The sequence below is a fragment of the Papaver somniferum genome, chromosome 2 (assembly GCF_003573695.1).
Source record: "Papaver somniferum cultivar HN1 chromosome 2, ASM357369v1, whole genome shotgun sequence".
Lineage (NCBI taxonomy): Eukaryota > Viridiplantae > Streptophyta > Magnoliopsida > Ranunculales > Papaveraceae > Papaver > Papaver somniferum.
The window spans coordinates 121,456,123-121,475,302 of NC_039359.1; the positions used below are offsets into that span (position 1 = coordinate 121,456,123).

At 37.9% G+C, this 19,180-nt stretch overlaps 2 long non-coding RNA genes across 2 annotated transcripts; both read right to left on the reverse strand.

Annotated features, from left to right (window-relative positions):
* Nucleotides 1-8,797: 8,797 nt before the first annotated feature.
* LOC113348981 lies at nt 8,798-10,393 on the reverse strand. Its single transcript, XR_003359861.1, has 3 exons — nt 10,255-10,393; nt 10,071-10,164; nt 8,798-9,967 (listed from the first exon to the last, which is right to left on the reverse strand). It is a non-coding gene; the product is annotated as an uncharacterized LOC113348981 (long non-coding RNA).
* An 85-nt stretch (nt 10,394-10,478) lies between these two features.
* Nucleotides 10,479-14,967, reverse strand: LOC113348982. Its single transcript, XR_003359862.1, has 3 exons — nt 12,235-14,967; nt 10,663-10,916; nt 10,479-10,547 (listed from the first exon to the last, which is right to left on the reverse strand). It is a non-coding gene; the product is annotated as an uncharacterized LOC113348982 (long non-coding RNA).
* Nucleotides 14,968-19,180: the final 4,213 nt, after the last annotated feature.

The following is a 19,180-nucleotide window of genomic DNA, read 5'->3' on the forward strand; positions in this document are numbered from 1 at the left end:
CATCCACGGGGTTGTTGTTTCACTATGTACTTGATGGTTACAAAGATAGTCGAGTGACTTTGGGGTTTACATAGATCTGTATATTGTAAAGAACTAACTTACACTCACAATCTTTCTCTCTCCTTCTCCTGATTTTTCCGATCCCCTTACTCTTGGTGGAGAGGGGGTATTTATAGGGTTAGAGTGTGGGACCCTCCTCTGAGGACCGTTGGAACCTTATCTTCTTGTGTTTTGTGTCCATCACGCGGGGGTCTTCGTTTATTACTTCATCACGCAGAGTCATCTTCGTTCGTTCCACGGGTTGATCGACACGTATGTTGCTCAGAGTGTTTAATGCGGGTAGTTGAGGTGCCTGCTCGTGTCAGGAAAGTGTCTTCTGCCCCTGTCACATCCATGTCAGTTCATCTTCTCTCCACCGTTGATCTTGGCTTCTTTTGGGGATGAGATAAAGTAACTCTTCGGGAGTTATCTGGTGCTCCGCAGTACATCGTATTACCGGTACGTCTTTTTAACTTCTTCCCTTAGATTTGTTTGGGCAAAAATCCAACGTCGGCGGGATGGGCATCTTAGCTGTGGGCACATGTCATCATGCTTTGATGACTTTGTCCGCATGCTCTCCACGTATGTTCCTATATACACGTGTTTGATGATGAAATATGTGCACACAAGGGAAAAGGAAAGAAAGAGAGGACATTCCAGTGTAATTTTGGAGGACATAGGAGTGTCCAGAGAATCTTAGTTGGTGACAAGGGATTTTGATGAAAGTAATCATATGAGCTGGTAAAGCATTGATATCAAGATGCACTGGTCTAATTTCCAGATTTAGTGGAAAAAATGGACGATTGTATCAAATTTGGTTTTCACTAATGTGTAGATATTTATTCACGAGATACATTTTGTGCGCCTGTGACAATTTTCCTTTCGAATAATGGAATTTGCTCCGGCAACATAAATTCATTCCACAAAGCATATTGTGCGTCATTTAATAAATTTTGGTTCCTGCTTCAGAAAAGGAAAAAAGCAAAAAGAAAAGAAAAAAAAAATGTGCTTCATGGATATGATTTGGTTCATAGCAATAGGTGTAAGGTCACCGTGTATATTTTTGATCCACGAGGGAAACCAGAAATACATTTACTTCTCTGTGTATCATCATTATTCACAACACAATCTCCAAATGGCTGGTTTTCTTTCTTCCATTCCACTCAGGTTGAGTTTATACATCACACATCACCATAATTTAAGTTTAGATGAGTTCTCTTCAAATTTGACCGTCGAGTCTTATATATATTTTATAGAAAAATGTCTAAATACCGAGCAACAACAATGACAGATGCCTTTAGTGTTTGTCCACCCATATTTAAGTGCAACAACAAATCCACAACCACAAGTCATTTGTTTGTTTTGTCTAATTTATTTTACATGCAGGAAATTGCCACCAACGTTATAACCATAACACAACAATGGCTCTCAAAGTATTCCCTCCGTTTCCATAAGAGCCCTATTATTGGGCTTAAAAAGGGTGAGTTTTGGGGTTTTTTTGAGGTCATGAAATAACAACCTATATGACCCCTTATCTATATTTTTCTCTAATGTCTAATCTACCCTTAATTTGATTAGTGTTAATTAAATTGATTTAGCTAATTAATCAGTCTTAGTGAATCGATTAGCCTAATAAAAACATTAATTTTATACAAATCAAAACTTGATATTTTTGAGTTTTGAAGAAGGAAAAATGGTGATTTGGGTGAAAAACTTTTGACAAATTTTGAAGACAAATGACGAAATCCTTTATCACAAAACTCAAGATAGTCTTATAATCAACTCCCAACATCAATTTTATCAGTTCAAATCCGTCGGAAATCTGGAAAAAAAATATGGAATTTTCTGCCATAGCGTCTGGGTAAACTTGTCGACCCGGCCGAAAACAAACACCACGGTTGGGATATTATTAATACCCGGGCGTAAAACATGAGAACAGTTGGGAAGTAAGGAACTCCCAGCCGTAATTACAATAATCGGACAGGAATATACGAACTTCTGGCCGTTATTCTTCCTGAATTACCTGAGTCTGCAATACGGATGGTTTTACCAAACATTCCCGACCGTAATTAAATTTGAAAGTTGAGAATTTTTTTGATTCAACATGAATTCTTAATACGATTGAAAATTACTAACAAATTCACTAACTAGACCATAATAAAACTCATTAAATGCTTGATATATCCCCATTACAAAGATGGTTTTAATAACATCCCTTTCGATGTATTAAGAAGTCTTTGATGATGGCGAATTGAGCTTCCAAGTTGAAATCATAACTTTCCATTTTCTCCATTCTTTCTTAGCTTGAGCTGCGACTTCTCTATCAGTCTCACCTTTAAGTCGAAGTTGGTTGCACATACGACGTAAATCCATATATTCTTCCACTTTTTTGCGTATGTCTGAAAATCGAAGATACAATTCAACTCCATCGCGGTTGTTAGTGTTACCTGTTTCACCACAAAAATTCTCGAAAATATTACTTCAATACGATTGACTTGGTAAACCACGTTTCTTTCGTTCTTCTCCTTTCTTTGGATAGCATAGTACAAAATTTTTGCAAAGAGATAAGTCTTCTTCCAAAGTGAAGTTGGGTTTATTCTTTGAGTACATTGTATTGAGTTTGTAGGAGTTTTGGTTGAGATTATTGATGTAAAAGGTGTGATTTTGATTTGGAATGAGTGGTTATAAAGAGGTAGTGGAGTTATTTCAAGTTTAAATAATTGGTTGAACGACTAGAACCTTCTATAAATCAGTCTTCCAACGGATATATTTTTCAAAATTCAAAAAACTAGCCGATTTGAAGTGGTACAAGTGAAACTATAGATACTTACGGCTAGGAAATTCAAGGCACATCCAGCCGTAATTATGTGTGACCTGCAGAGTTGGTGGTCTGCCAGAGTTACGGTTGGGATTCCTGACCGTATACATGATTTTTTACTATTGATCAGAAAAATGGCTGGGATTCCTGTCCGGGAACAGAATTACGGCTAGGATATGTAGCCGTCGTGTAGGAGTCTTTTTTTTTGGGGTTTAACAGAGAAATATACGGCCAGGAATGTCCAAACAGTAAACAGCGGCGGATGGATTTCCCAACCGATTAGATTGTAATGGGTAGGTATTTCCCACCCGTTGAAGTAAAACGGACGGGTTTCATAACCGTGGACAGTTTTACGGCTGGGAGTTCCTAACCGTTCTAGCTTTTACGACTATCAAATTTTGTTTTTCAATATTTATGGGTATTTTCGGCTAGGTATTGTGAAGCAGCGACCTAGTCGAAAATGCCTGAAAAAACAATGATGTTGTTTTTTTCCTCATTTTTCTTAGATTAAACACAAACACATTGAAAGACTAACATTAATTCATAAATGCAAAGTTATAAAAATCCACCCATCTCAATCCTTAACCAAAGTAAAATGTCAAAGGCTTAGATAATAAAATATTCATGAAGTAAAATACTAAAAAGAGAGTAGATTGTCATTCACTTGATTCCTCCCCCAGAAGACTCTTGTAAAATCTCATCAAAATCATCATGTTCAACAACCGGTTCTACAACTCTAGCCTTTTTACCTCCTTTTCCCTTACCAGCTTGAGTGGTAGTCTTTTTACCTCAACCACGTCCACCTCGAGCAGCACTTGTTCCACCACGGCCTTATTTTTTTCCACGTCGAGCACTTGATCCACCTCGAGCACTTGTTCCAGCACGGTCTCCTTTTTTGCCTCCTTTTCCTTGCTTTGATGGAGCTTGCTCGTGGGAGGGAGTATCCGAGTCGTCGCTGGAAGAAGGAGACCTAGCTCTCTTACTTCTCCTTGATCAGTCATCTTCTTGAGTATATAAACCTCCTTTCTCAGGGAGTATTATGCCTTGGACTCGATTCCGAAGTAATCTTAGTTCAGGGACGGTTAACTGCTCTCTCGAATCAATCATACGGGTGATGTCCTTGGACACCCAATTAAGTCGTTCAACCTATTTTTCATATCAAATACACTTATTCGTAGCTAATCAACAACAACAAAAAATATTTATAAACATCATTAGTAGTATACGTACCACCATCTTCTCCCATTCATCTTGTTTATTTATCTCTTCCGCTGATTTTGAACTCTCTTTCGCCGCTTTCTTCAAATATCGCTGCGCCTCGAGATCTATATTTTCCATATAAGGATGAGCCCACTCTTGATACCATTCCATGTAATTGGCATCCGCTTCGGATGTCCCATGAGCACCTTCAAGCCCTTTTCTACTTATTTGGTTTGCCGGTTGCGAAAGAGCATTCCAATCCTCGACCGACGGAGCTGTTGTTGTTGCATACTTCAATCTGACATCTTTGTTCTTAAATATGGAGTTGGCTACGCTCAGTGGAAAATGAGATTGTTGAGGTACTCTTTGCTGGACAAAATATGATTGGCGGAGCGTTCTACGAGGATCCAAAATGACGAACCCGGTTGAATGAAACAAAGGTCCCGTATAGGTCACCACATTAGAAAATACTCTATCACCAACTTCCTCATCTCCATCCTCATCAAGTTTCAAATATGGATCAAATTTCACATCATCAATTGTCAAGGCATCCAATTTTCTCCTCATTTCGACCATTTCGTTCTCCTTACCCTTGTGTTGGGTCCCTCCAAAGGGGTATCTTCCTCCTGTAGGTTTCTCTAGAGGCCAGTTTTTATCCTTAGTAGGCCTCAAGGATTTGAAATGGTCGTAAACCCATGATTTCGGAACAAAAATTAATCAATTAACACAAAAGTAAAATAAAAGTAAAATAAACCAACATTTGTTATATTAACACAAAACAAATACCTTTGCAAAGATTCTCCATCACACTAGCAAGGAGGGCGGTTCCCCACGAGTACCTGGGAACCTCGTTTATTTCCGGATCGAGACTGAGAGTCTTCAACCACTGCAAATAACAAGCCTTGACCATATTTCCTGAGAAATCTGGAAAAAAGACGGTCCCAAGAGCGTGCAACAAGTAAGCTATAGCCGTATGTCTAGCTCTTTCTGCGTCCATTATGATCTGTCCATTCCTGGTCTTACGGTCAGAATCCTCAAACTGCTCCCTCAGACGAACCAGGTTAATCTTTCTTGACTTATTAACTGTTTCATAAGTTTCACCCGGTTCATGAAATCCCCTTTTAGCTCTGGGAGCGGCTCCATAACCAATCTCAAACTCTTCTTCCGCTTTCTCTTTGTCCCATCCAAGACAATGGTTAACCAAAACATAAATCTCATCATAAGGTAGAGTATTGTTGAAACCCTCATACACAGCCTTTCCTTCCAAAGCAAGACCGGTGATTTCCTTCGCATCATCCGGAATAATAGTCATCTCGCCGAATAGGAGTTGGAAAGTCATGGTTTCGGACCAGAATCTTTCTCTAAAGTTGCAAACCGTCACAACATCATACGTTTTCTGCAGTGCCTCGATTCCGGACCATAACCCCGAAGCTTTTACCAAAGCTACCACATTTGGATGCTCACCCTCCAACGGACAAAATTTTGGTTGCTGGTGCTTTAGTTTAGGGACCGCTTTATCAGGAAACTACAAATAATATAAAATTTTGGTTGTTACGATTGAATATCCATAATAAACTGAAAACAACATATATTAAGTTTGATTTATTACCTTTACGGCACAGACTTTAACAACCCATGATGACTCGTAACCAATCAAGACGGAACGATCTCTTGGCGAACCCCAAGGTCTCCCATTACTCTTTTTAGGTGAAAACTCCATAGCATCAATGATGTCTCTTTCATTATCCTTTGGTGGATACTTCTTCTTGCTTCTTGGCACTGCTTTACCTTTATCTAGAGCAGCACCACTAGAAGTGCCAACTTCAGTAATCGCAAGTACACCTTGATTTCCACCTTCATTTCCTCCAGTAAAAACAACAACATCATTTCCCCCACCTTCATTTCCAGTAACAGCAGCATCATCACTTGTATTCCTTGTGTTTGCACCCAATGGTTTTCCGTGACGGGGTTGCGGAGTGGGCTCACTAAAAGGTGTTACTTCTACTAATCTTCTCTTCCTCTTTTCTTCTTTTCTGTTAAAAGACAAACCAGACCAAAATGCAAAAGAAGATAAGTCACAACGGCTGGGAAATCTAGGCAAAATCTAGACGAAAACCAACAAACGGCTAGGATGTGTACAAAGTTCCAGACGAAAACATAATTACGGATGGGATGTTTATCAAAAGTCAAAGCCGTAAAAAAACGTCTAGGATAAATAGAAAATCCCAGCCGCAACTATAATAACGGATGGGAAGTTGACTTATCGACCAAGCCGTAAAAACCATAACGGCTGGGATTTTTTTTTCTTTTCATTGCTTTCTCATATTACGGATAGGAGGACCTAGCGGCATAAAATAATCGGCTGGGAAACTATAATTTACGATTTGGAAAAACAGTTACGGACAACAAAACCTAGACGTTACCAGTACCGCTGAAACATGCATTCGAACTCAGATACATATACGGCTAGGAAAGTCCCAGCCGTGGTTCAGTCTTTACGGATGGGAATATTCAATCTCGTACGCCTCGACCAGAATTACGGCTGGGATTTCAACAATTTCCCATCCGTGAAAATAAAAACGGCTGGGAGTTCTTATATCTCCCAACCGTGTTACAATTAAACGTCTGGGTATTCAACTTATCCCAACCGTGATACCTATTTACGGTTGGGAATCAAAGAACTCCCAGCCGTAATCAATTTCTGAAACTGTTTTTTCAGACCTAAAATCTTCGAAACCAACTGAAAGATCGAGAAAGAGCTTAAATAAACAATGGGTATTTCGATTCATACCTTATTGTTGTCATATCAGGAGTCTGGGAGGCTGGTCCATCTCGTTCATTCAATTCCTCTTCATCTTCACTTACCACTTCATTAGTTGGAGTTGGTTTCTCTGCTTCAATAGGAGGTTGATTCGACGAAGAATGACCTAATTTTTCCTTTGCTTTCATGCTTTTATACAATGTGTGTAATCGACGACGATTTTTTTTTGAATCGACGATTAATCGTTGATAAACGAAGAACAATGGAAGAAGATTAAGAAGAAGACGGGAGGATAAGAATGAAAGGGGGTCAGTTTTTCTTTTTATTTTCAGTTTTTTTACATTTAATAAAATTCAGTTTTTTTTTAAATTGATTATCAGTTAATGGAAAGGTAGAAGTGTCATAAGTGAAAATGATTGAGGGTGTTTCTGAACTTTTACATAATTCTGATCTCCCCCTATACCATTTAGTCTCCACCTAGCATTTTAAGCCCCCAAAGTCACACCCCTCAAAGTCCCAATAGTAGGATTCTTCCATAAAAGTGATAGTTGCACTGCACAAACAGAGGGAACACAGAGGAACAACAATATTTCCCGAAAACAATTACGATATCATTTCTCAAATTATTGTTAAAAGAGAGCTAAAACTTCTGTTTTTTTTTCTTCTGTTGATGCGATTATGAAGCTTTTTGTCCTTGCTTCCTTGTAGTTATCTCTCATTCCTCAAAATCAATCCAAAAGTCGAGCTAGTGTGAATAAATATCCACGATGCATCATCAAGTTAAGGATACACTCAGTTCGCTGGAGAGTCTTCGCATACCGATTCAATTATAATTGTTGACCATTCGGGTATTACTTACCCTAGTGTAACAACATCTTTCTAGTAATCTTATAAAGTTCATGCTTCAAAACAAAAGGAAAAAAAAAAACTCAGTTTGCTGGACCGACGCTGCATTGAGGTTCCTGGTTTAGTGTCAGAGTTATCTGCTGACTGACTAGTAACTGAATTTTGATTGACGACACCAGAACTGCCAACGAGAAAATCTTTACCGTTCTGTGAAGGCATTGATGCTTGACAGATTCTTATAGCGCGTTTGGTTACAAACTGCTTCTACTTTTCGGAAAGTGGATGTCAGAAGCAGAAGTCAAAAGCAAAACTATTTTATTTCATAAAAAGTTAAATTTTCGACTTCTAGAAATCGTTTCGAAATTTGACATCCAAACTGACTTCTGATTTTATCGATTTTTAGAAGGCGAAGAGCTACTTCTGATGTGCTATCCAAATTCCAAACATGCTATTAGATTTTATTTTATTTTTTTCTTTTTTTATAATAATTTTTTGTGGCAATTTTAAACCATCGAACTATCCAGGGAAGGGGAGATTGATTTCATGATTTCTTGATTGCACGTGCATGTAGTATGCAATTGGTATGACGCTGTGCATATACTGACATCGCCCCACGATGCCCCCGATCTAGAGTTGTTACCATTATACATTTTTGTGGCCTGACCATCTTTGTTTAGGACGAGACTCACGAGAGGTAAACTAAAAAACTAAAGAACCATTTGGCTGATGTTTTGTCAGATATTACAAAGGAGAGGTACCCATTTTTTTTTGTTTTTTTTTTTTGAGTACTCTCTTTATCAACCTGACATATTGCTTTTGGGAGGCTTTTTGGTTTGCACATTTTGAGTTCGTGTAATGAATTCTCACAGAAGGAATTTGGCTGATGCTCAACCACATAAGTTTTGATTTAACTATTCAATACATATTCTATTGTATGCAATGAGTACCAGAACTAGCCAGGGACATAATTACTGGTTTTAGTAATAAAATGTCCGCTGGAAAGGATCCTAACTCACCGGATCACAATTAAACTACACAAATCACATTTAACACCAAAAAATTAGAGAAGGCAAACAGTTTCACACATGTTTTGAATAGCCAGAACCACAAGGTAAAGATGTTTCATATTATGGTTTGACAAAGCGCTATATATAAAAATTCACAAAACGCTTTCAGTCAAAACAGAAAACTGAAACTGTAAATGTTACAGTGACAGAAGGAAAAAACAACCATCTACGCGAGGCATTGCTCTACAGCTCTGTTCTAGTTCTCATGATAATGTGTTCACAGAAAGCGGGGAATAAATGTTACTAAACAGAACGAGGAAGACAGAAACAGAAAGATAAGAACTTTCATTCTTCCTTGATGATGAGGCGACATCACACTATCCACATCAAACTCAGGACATCTATCAACTTGGGTATCCAGGTTCTCAGTATTGTGAAGTTCAATGCCTGTCTGGAATTCATCATGGATCCCACTGTATAGACTGAAATGATACTTGAACTTACATTGTTTTCTCTCAAGTCTTCTCAGACCCAGTAGTGTGGTTCGAACATCTTCAACTTGTAATCCCGTCAGTCTACTGAGGTCCTGTTCAAAAACGATGTGCAAAATCAAACCCACTACATAAATAACCACATAAAACGATATGACGAAAAAACATCAGTATAACTCAGTTGGTCAAAGAATGCAACAGATTTTCAAGAGACTATGAAGCTCCCAATCCTGCCAAGAATCAGGCAATTCTTATGGATGTGTGTATCAAGAACACCAACATGAGATAAACTAGCAGGCTTTATTCCTAATCTGGATACTGCCTATCCTTTGCTCTCAACATCCAGAAGCAGCTTCACATGTCATCTTACAGTGCAATTTCTCAACAGCGATTTGGAGTGCAACTATTGGTTGGCAGCCATCATGCAATCTCAATCTTGAAGACTATCTGTGGCTGGTTTGATAATCTGAAGTTGAATCAGCTTACTGAGAGACTCTAATTAAAAGAGTCATAGTGGCTTGTGGTCAGGCAGATGTGATACTATCTTTCAAGCTAAGAACATATCACAATCTGTGATCACTCACAATTGCAGGTACATAGCTGACCAGGAGACTGGCTGTTTCTATTCCTAGGCTAGTAGCTATTCATTGGCAGCCTCCACCTAGGGGTTCTTTTATTATAAATTTTGATGGTTCGTAAGATTGTCCAGCGAGGTGTTTCATTTCTCTCCAGAGAGTGATCCAATTCCAGAACTTGCTATAATATGAAAAGGCACCCCCATCTTCACCCCTTTTGAGCTCACATGCTAGAATTACAAAAAATAAAAGAAAAGAATAACTACGAGCCAGAAGGAACCAAGAGACGAACAATGAGGAACCAGACAAATTACACAAAGAACAAAATATTACCAAGTCTAACAAGTAAAGTTGCATAACCGCGTCTCTGATGAGGTGGAAGACACAAAAACCTAGAACTAAAGTAAGGTTCCATCATTTGTTTTACCTGCATTGATAATGAATAGTGGAGTTTATATCTACATCACGGTAACTATATTTTCATAAGCTATATAAACTGGAGGACTGGAAGATTCACCTCAGAAAAATATGCTATCAGTCATCACGGACAACTAGGACATAGAACATGGAGCTTTCAGTTCTTTCAGAATTAGGCAAATCAAGGAACATAGTACCCAGATAGCAAATGTTGCCACAGTAATCAAGTTTAGCTCCATCTATCTGCAAATGTTTCTATATTATAAGTTCTCAAATGTAATTTAGGTAACATTCTACAGCTAAAGCAAACGTATCAAAACTTGCCTGAAAAACTGATAACTTTCCATCTATATAAATCTTGTGGCCAGGGGGGTCTCTACCTTGACATTCTTTCTGCAAAACCATAGAGTTTCAGAAAGCATAGTTAGGAGTCATCTAATATGGCATTGTATATTTACATACACAATTTTAATACAGAACATAAACAACTATTTAAGTGTTAGCTTACCTTATGCCTTTTGAGCTGAGTTTTAGAGTTCGTAAACGCAAGGCAACACTCACAAACATGGAGCTTTATACAATCTTTGAATTCAGACATGACTAGTGAGGGATACCATGTCTTAATCTCATTTCTACGCAGCTGTATGAAGGCCACTGTTCTTACTCGAGATAGCTCTTCAGGTGTAACATCTTCAACATTTGGCATTAAAGACTCCATTTTTAGTTGTGCAAGCTGAACCCACTCATCGTTCCTCCTATGAGCTGTAACAGATGGTATGCAAAACAGATGCAAATAGACGTCATAGTAAGCAACAATCATAGTTTTTACTGAAAAGAACAAAAACAGCATAAACATAGCAAAAGCATATGCATCAGTAAGATTATTTTCTTGGCAAGAACCCTAAAATCACGACTCTTGAATATACTAATAAAATATGTAGGAAAGAAGAATACGTTCCTTGGTACAAGCATACCACAATCTGGAATGCTTGATATCAAAGTTTGCAGTGTGCGTATCAAGCGTGGGAGAGTCTATTACTACAGAAAATGCAGGCATCACGAACATAGGCTTTCCCGAAACTGCTAAATGGTATGCCTATAATCATATCTCCCCACATATTTTTTTCTTGTGGGCATTATATAACAATAGAGCAGAAGAAAGCTGATAAAGGAAACAAACTCACAATCATACCAACTAAAAAGAGTTGCTTCCAGATGTATAGCATTTTAATTTTACAACCAAACTCAAACAAAAAAACTCCTAATCATACCAACTAACAGCCTTTCAAGAACCCCCCTAATTCCTAATATCAAAATCCATTTCCTTGAAACCCAACTGTACAACCCTCCCAATCATAAGCTTATACAGAAACTTAACTATAAACACATAAAGAGTGTTTCAAGAACCCCATCCCAATTATCAATACCCATCAAAATTCCAAAATTCAAGAAATCCATTCAAGAACCCCATCACAATTATCAATACCCATTAAAACTCTAAAATTCAAGAAGTGGAGGAGTAAATCAATTCTAAGAACCCCATCACAATTATCAATACCCATTAAAACTATAAAATTCAAGAAGTGGAGAAGGATTAAATCCATTCAAGAACCCCGTCGCAATTATCAATACCCATTAAAATTCTAAAATTCAAGAAGTGGATTACAAAATACTCAAAAGACCCATCTTCAAGAACAACACTACTTATGATCTTAACTGGTCGATAAGCTCCATATTTGGAGCAATTTAGCTTACTTCAAGGTTGTAAAGGGGCTTGTAATGGAGGTATGGGCAATGGAGGAGGAGTTTTCTTCTTAGACCTTCTTTTTGATTTCTTCTTTCCTAATAATAATGAAATGATTAAACCCATTTCAGAAGTAATCCTTCAATGAAAAGAGAGAAAGAAAGTAGTATTGATCAAGATTATTGATCAAAAGACAGAGGAGGAGGAGGAGGGAAGAACACAGCAGGAGGGAAAATTTTAAGTTTATAAGGGCTGCCCCATAACCAAAACAAAAAGTTGATAATAATGCTGACGTAAGAGGTTGTCACGTGGACAACTAGCCAACTGGAATCTTACCTGGACTGAGTCATCCGGGTTAGTTTAACGATCCACCGAGTCATCCCTGACTGCAGCGAACAACCTTGATAATTCCGCCTCACAGATTTGATTTGATTTGATAGACGGAGACTGCATCTCGATTTCATTTTCTTTGTATTCAGTTGTAGAAGAAACTTCATCCACCATATTTTGAGCAATTTCAGCTGATCGAAAACTTTGGGTCTTCAATTGAGTCCTCATTAAGGACTGAAACTCGATTCAAAATTTTGAGCGCTGGACGAGATACGATCGGAATTAGATTCTGATGCTTGTTGTGATCAGAAATCATAGAATCATTAATCTCCATTAAATCTTCTTCGTAGTTGAAACTAACCCCATCAGAATCCCCAATTGAAGAAGCTGCATCTGCAAGGAACATCTGAATCAGAAGAAGTGAACCTAGAATCATCGTAGTTGATGTCGGTGTTGACGCATCCATCCTCCCTAACCTTATCGATTTCATCCTGTGTTTTTTCGCAGTAGCAGAATGATGATTAGGAGAAAACGAAGAATTTCTATCCGCCTCCTGAAATGAACTACAGTCAAGGGTTTAATGGATGGATCTCGCATGGCAAAGTTCAAAATAAAAGGACAGTGTGTTTTGGTTCAGTCAACACTCAACAGGTCAACTAATACTCGGACTTATACCACTGTACGTATATTTTTTTTTTTTTGACGCATGAATTTTATTAAATTACTAACGGACTATTACACCAGCGTATAAAATATTCCAAGATTCATCGATTACAATTAGAATGATACGCCCTCTTAATTTCTTCTTTATTTTCGGAATACTTTAACCATGAATCTACAACAATATGATAGTGGATCTGAATAGCAGTCTTCGGATCGTAGATGCATCGGGGGAGGATGTCGGTGTCGAAGGTCCAAAGTCCTTCGATCAATGCTTTCCACAAGAAAAGTTGTATATTTGTTAGACACGACAGTATCCACGAAAACTTATTTGGTGATGGAAGTGTTCGATGCAATTGATTGAAGTTGCTAGTTAGGTCTTTATATCTTGATGTTGTGGTGAACGGCCCGGGTGATATCTCTATAATCCTTTGTTGTGCGACTTGATCCATAACTTCAGCTCAAGTCTTTAACCAGGATTTTGTCTTGAAGTAGAACCCAATCTCCTCCCTTGAAGGATTAGAGCTAATAGAGCTATTATAAGTGTTACTAATAACTGAAATACTACAGACTCAACTAGATTAAACTACGGTAAACAGGAATATAAATTCACTTGAAAAGTAACTAGAAAGAAACTATATGACCAACTAACGCAAGAGAATACAAATACAAAGGAAATTAGGAATGCGCTAAGAGAAGAAGCTCTAGAAATAGATAATTTGACTATCTACCGGCTCAAATGACAACAATTGAGCATTGCTACTAACACTTGAGATGAGAGGATTTGTTCCATGTACGAAAATTGTTGATGCTGCTGCTGCGAAGAATCTTGAGAGGTAGTTGCTGGAATTTAGAAATCTGGAGATAAATCTTCATTATGATACCCATAGCTTTTGTGGATGACCGAGTCTAAATCTAACCCCAGGAAATAGAGCAGAAGACCAAGATGTTTAAACCTAAAGCATTTGAAATCTCCCCTTCCAACGTCAAAAGAGTTTCAGGATATAGATAATCTTATTGCAATAATCCAAATATAGACTGGCATGGAGAATCAAATGAGGCAAACTTCCCAAACAAAATATCTGACCTTGTTTCCCAAAACTTTACCACGAGAAAACACCTAAAACTACTATTGATTCACAGTGAGAAAAAACTCTGGCTAGATCAAAGAATAATTAAAGCCTGATTAAGAACTACTAAAATCCTCATAGATGACCTATATTTATTTCATCACAACACCGACAAGGGTTTTTCAGTTTTCTTTTTAAAACTTTTTCCTTTTTTTTTTTAATTAAATTTTTTAAAAGTACCGCCAAAGGTGAAGAATGGCATGCCGACAAACGGATGAAAATGCAGGCTAAAACAAACGCCTTCAAAGACACAATTGATAGTTATCTTAGAACAAACAACAATCAGACTTTAAACAGAGACCATATGTGGAAAATTAAAGGGAAAAAAGATGAAATGAAACTAACATCTAAATCAAAGAGTGAGAAACAAGGTCATCTTTCAAAAAAAAAAAAGAAAGAGAAACAAGGTCAGATAATAACAAGTTGGAATAAAACCTCTTTGTGATTCCAAATAAAAGGTTATTGACCAAATCCGAGCAGCCGATCCAATTGCGATAAGGAATCAGAAGAGGTTGAGAAGTAATCGAAGAAATCAACCGCCGTCTCCGGGACATCAACTGAAAAAAAAACCTTGAACATCTTTCGCAACAACAATTTCAAAGGAGAACCCATGGAATCTAGAACAATAAGGAGAAATCAAGTTGTAGCAAGCATTAATTGTGAACATTCAGGCCGGCAAACCTAAGATTAGCAGACAATTTTGATCAACAGCATGAATCTGTTGTTAAGGTTTATATGGAAAAGAGGGGATCTTGGCTTTTTGGTTTTAGATTGAAGCTGGCTGCAATGAAACGAGAAGAATCATGCTTAGATCCGACCAACAAAGGCCCGATCTAAGCGGGGAGATTTGACGGCGATAGGAGGATTTTCTAGGGTTTTGAAGGAGCAACGAAAGGCTTTTTCTTTTCTTTTTCTGGTGTTGGGTCTGACAGTACGTGTATTTGTTAAAGCTCTTTTTTTTCCGATAGTAAAAGAGAATTTTTAAGAATTAAATCAAAAATCAAACTAGTGCTACGTGGATGGGCAAAGTCACTTTCGTGCGGTGGTAAAAGGTTGACGAGACCCATACGAACACTCCCAATTCACTGATGGTAAACATATTTAACCGTTATTTATTCTCTATCTTCACAGGAAAAATTCCAATTTCTTAATTATATTTCTTGTTTTCAACGGTTTTATTCATTATGGATCATAATTTGTAAAATGAAAAAGCAAAATTATTAGCGGAATATTTTTCCATCAATAAAAAGGGTTTATACAGTAGTTCGATCAAATGGATGCAGATTCAGACAATGAGAGAACGATCACCATCACCTACAATTATATACAGAAAAATTCCGCAAGATCTAGAACCAAGAATTGTATTGAGAAGAAGATATATATGGAGATATCGAGAGGAAGGATAATAACAAATGATGCGTTGTACCAAGACGACTTGACAACCCGGAAGCATCACGCTGTTTTGGATTCCCAGTTTCCGGACTAAATCGTGTAAGAATATTTCACCAAGGCATATAATGTGGTTGTTGAACACGATTGATAGGATCAAGCGTAATTTCTACTTAACCTCTGCAAATATCTTTATCATCATCCAGACGACTATACTTTGGACCGCGAACTTTTTGTAATGAACTATTTTGCGTTTCTTTTGAGAGTTTTTTCCCCCTACAAATACTGAGATTAGGAGTTTGAGTTTGAACAATTATGATTGGGGTGAAATTATTAGAAGTTGTGGGTGTAGAAGGTATGATTTTGGAGTTGAAATTGGTTCAATTTATAGGGAGCGGAATTAGAGACAGTTTGGATACGATTGGCCGTTGTCGGCTCTAACAAGGCCTCTTGTCTCAGGGTGAGTCGAGCCTCAGCCTGGTAGAGGATAACTAGCCTTATGTTATGCCTGAGATGCGATGGAAAACCTTTTTGTTTCAGGGTTTGTCCAACCATTTTACATGTTTGGCAGTCCCACTATGGAGTGAAAATGGCAAAGCTGCCCATTTGGCTACCCCAATGGACTTGCTCTTACATAAAGCTGGAAAAAAACTATCTTTATCACACCTTGACATATTTAAAGTAGTGAAGTTTAAAAACGCAAAGCTCTTAATTAATAACTTTAGCAAGAGTATCTACTATCCCTATATTATCTATATGAAGAAACACAAGAAAACAATTTTTAAAACAGCCATACATGGCTTGATAAACTCTCATCATATATTTTCCTCTCTATCCGAAGTTGATATTGAAATCTTTAAGTGATTTAATCACAGAAATTCAGTCGCCAACTAATATGATATCAGAAGTAGCTTTTAACACCAAAGCTCATCCAATCGCATCCTCGGGAGAAATGCACTTTGCCTCCTCAGTCCAGTAGTTAAACCAAACTGTTAGAGCATATTTCGGTCAACCTCGCATGCGTTGCTATATCAAGCATGTTTGTCAATGTTAGTGATCAAAACTATAAAATCTTGATTTCTATCCTATTAGCCAAGTCTCGGACTAGGATAGAAAAAGTGTAGTTGAGCTCAAGGACTTCATGGTGATTCAACGACGAAGATCTACACCAAGGAACCGTGGAACTTCATCAACAACAAGGTATGCGAAGACTTGAATTTATCTATCACTCGAAAGTCTATCTATTCTTCTCCTACTTCTTATGAGACAAAAGTCGTATGCTATATAGACTAGATCATATACACTTGATATTTCGAGCTGAGTATTCATTGCTTATCTTTCACTCGAAATCTTGTGTTGGTAAAGCGTTTCGCTTTGATCAGGTTTATCTTCACCTAGTGACGAAAGTCATGAAAGTTTCAATCACTTTGGAAATTTCTCTGACGAGAAAGGTCTGTTGTTCTTCACGACTGAATATCGCCCTCTGAGAATGTATCAATGATTGAAATGAGAGTTTAGATTACATAACCATGTATTCCTTGAACCGAAGTTTTCGAACTTTGCTGATCAAGAGAAATCAGTAGGATTGTGGAATTGGCTTGCCAAGTCCGTGAACCCAGTCCGCAGACTCAGTCCGTGAACTGACGGAAGTTCTCGATCGAGAATTTCTGATGGGATTTCCAAAACTCGTTTGTGTGCTAAGTCCGCGAACTCAGTCCACGAACCCAGTCCGCGAACTGGCGGAAGTTCTCGACCCGAGAATTTCTACAGAGTTTGGAAAACTCAACCGATTAACTTAAGTCCGTGAACTTGTTTGTGAGATTAAGAGGTTATGATCTAAAGATGTGCTCTGAACATGAAACATTAATTATTAAGGAATGCTTTATGCAAACCGTGGCTATAATGTTCATGAGACGATTCTAATCGAATAGAATCATCTTTGTTTCAATTGTGCCTTGTGTAGTTACATAAGATCTCATAGCAATTGAACAACTCTTAACAAGTTCATTTGAGTCAATTGAACTAGTTATGGTGAAGAATAACATGATTAATATGAGATGCTCATATGGTTGACCTTTTGGGTTATCACGTTGAACCAACATACGTGTACTCATTTGGGCATGGTTTTTCTCAAACCCAGTAAATGTGTACCCAAGTGTGTATAACAAGATATGTCTTTCGATCTAACGGTTGAGAGATATTGGCTTGAATCTAAATCAGGTTTCATCTAACGGTGAATAAAGTTTGCTTTGTGCCTAATGCAAAACCCTGATTTGAAGACTATATAAAGGAGACTTCTAGCATTGAGCAAACCTAATCCCCACACGTCTGTGTGCTACTAGTGCTCTCACAAGAGTCGATCTCCATTAACTCTTGAGTTTCTTCTCTAAACTCGAGTTAACGACTTAAAAACTTCATCGGGATTGTGAAGCCAGACCGATACTACTTTTATCGTAGTTGTGTGATCTGATCTTGCATCTTCTATTGTACGAGTACAATCGATTGATTGGCTTGAGATCGTGAGAGTTCTCCGATACGCAAGATAAAGAAGTCAAAAACATCTTTGTCTCACTGTTTGTGATTCCTCGACAATCCGCTTGTGTAGTCAGGAAGGATTGTAGAGAGGTGATTGATTAATCTAGGCTGTTCTTCGGGAATATAAGTCTGGATTATCAATTGATTCATGTTACCTTGATTTTATATCTAAAGACGGAACAAAACCTAGGGTTTATCTGTGGGAGACAGATTTACCCTTTTGATAGACTTTTCTGTGTGAGACGGATTCGTTTATTATCAAGTTTATGATTTTGGGTTGCAGCAACTCTTTGTTGTGGGTGAGATCAGCAAAGGGAATCAAGTACGCAGTGTCATGCTGGGATCAGAGGCGTAGGAGTACAACTGTACCTTGTATCAGTAGTAGATTGGTAGGGGTTCAACTATAGATCAGTCCGAAGTTAGCTTGGAGTAGGCTAGTGTCTGTAGCGGCTTAATACAGTGTGTATTCAATCTGGACTAGGTCCCGGGGGTTTTCTGCATTTGCGGTTTCCTCGTTAACAAAACTTCTGGTGTTTGTGTTATTTCTTTTCCGAATTATATATTATATAATAGAAATAATACAGGTTGTGCATTCGTGATCATCAACTTCTCTAATCCAACTTTTGGTTGTTGATTGTAGTTGATTGATCCTTGGACATTGGTCTTTGGTACCGTCCAAGTTATCTCTCTTTGATAAAGACTCGCTATTGATTTTATCTTGAGTAGAAATCAAATCGAGAGATTGAGATAATAACTCTTTGAGATACTTTTTATCTAGATTGAGTCTGGCTGTCTAGTTGATTCTCTAGCAAAGTATTTCGGAGTTAGTCCATACAGATTTCTAAGCGAAATATTTGGTGGTGTTGTTAGACCCCCGCCTTTTCAATTGGTATCAGATCAGGCAAACACGTTAAAGACCTCATCAATCTGTGTTTGTAGCAATCTGACTTTATGGACAGAAATGTTATCTCTGTTAACGTACCACCAGTCCTCGATGGCTCAAACTATCTATGGTGGAAAGTTTCTATGCGCACATTTCTTCAATCGCATGACTTTCAATCATGGATATGTGTTGTGAATGGCTATGCGACTACCGTTGTTATGGAAATAGATGTTGTTGTACCAAAAGATTTATGTATGTACAATACTGCCGAGTTAGTTGCTGCAAGGCAAAACTCCGACGGGTTGAATGTCATCCTGCATGCTATTACCCTAAACCTTAGACATTATGTGGCATC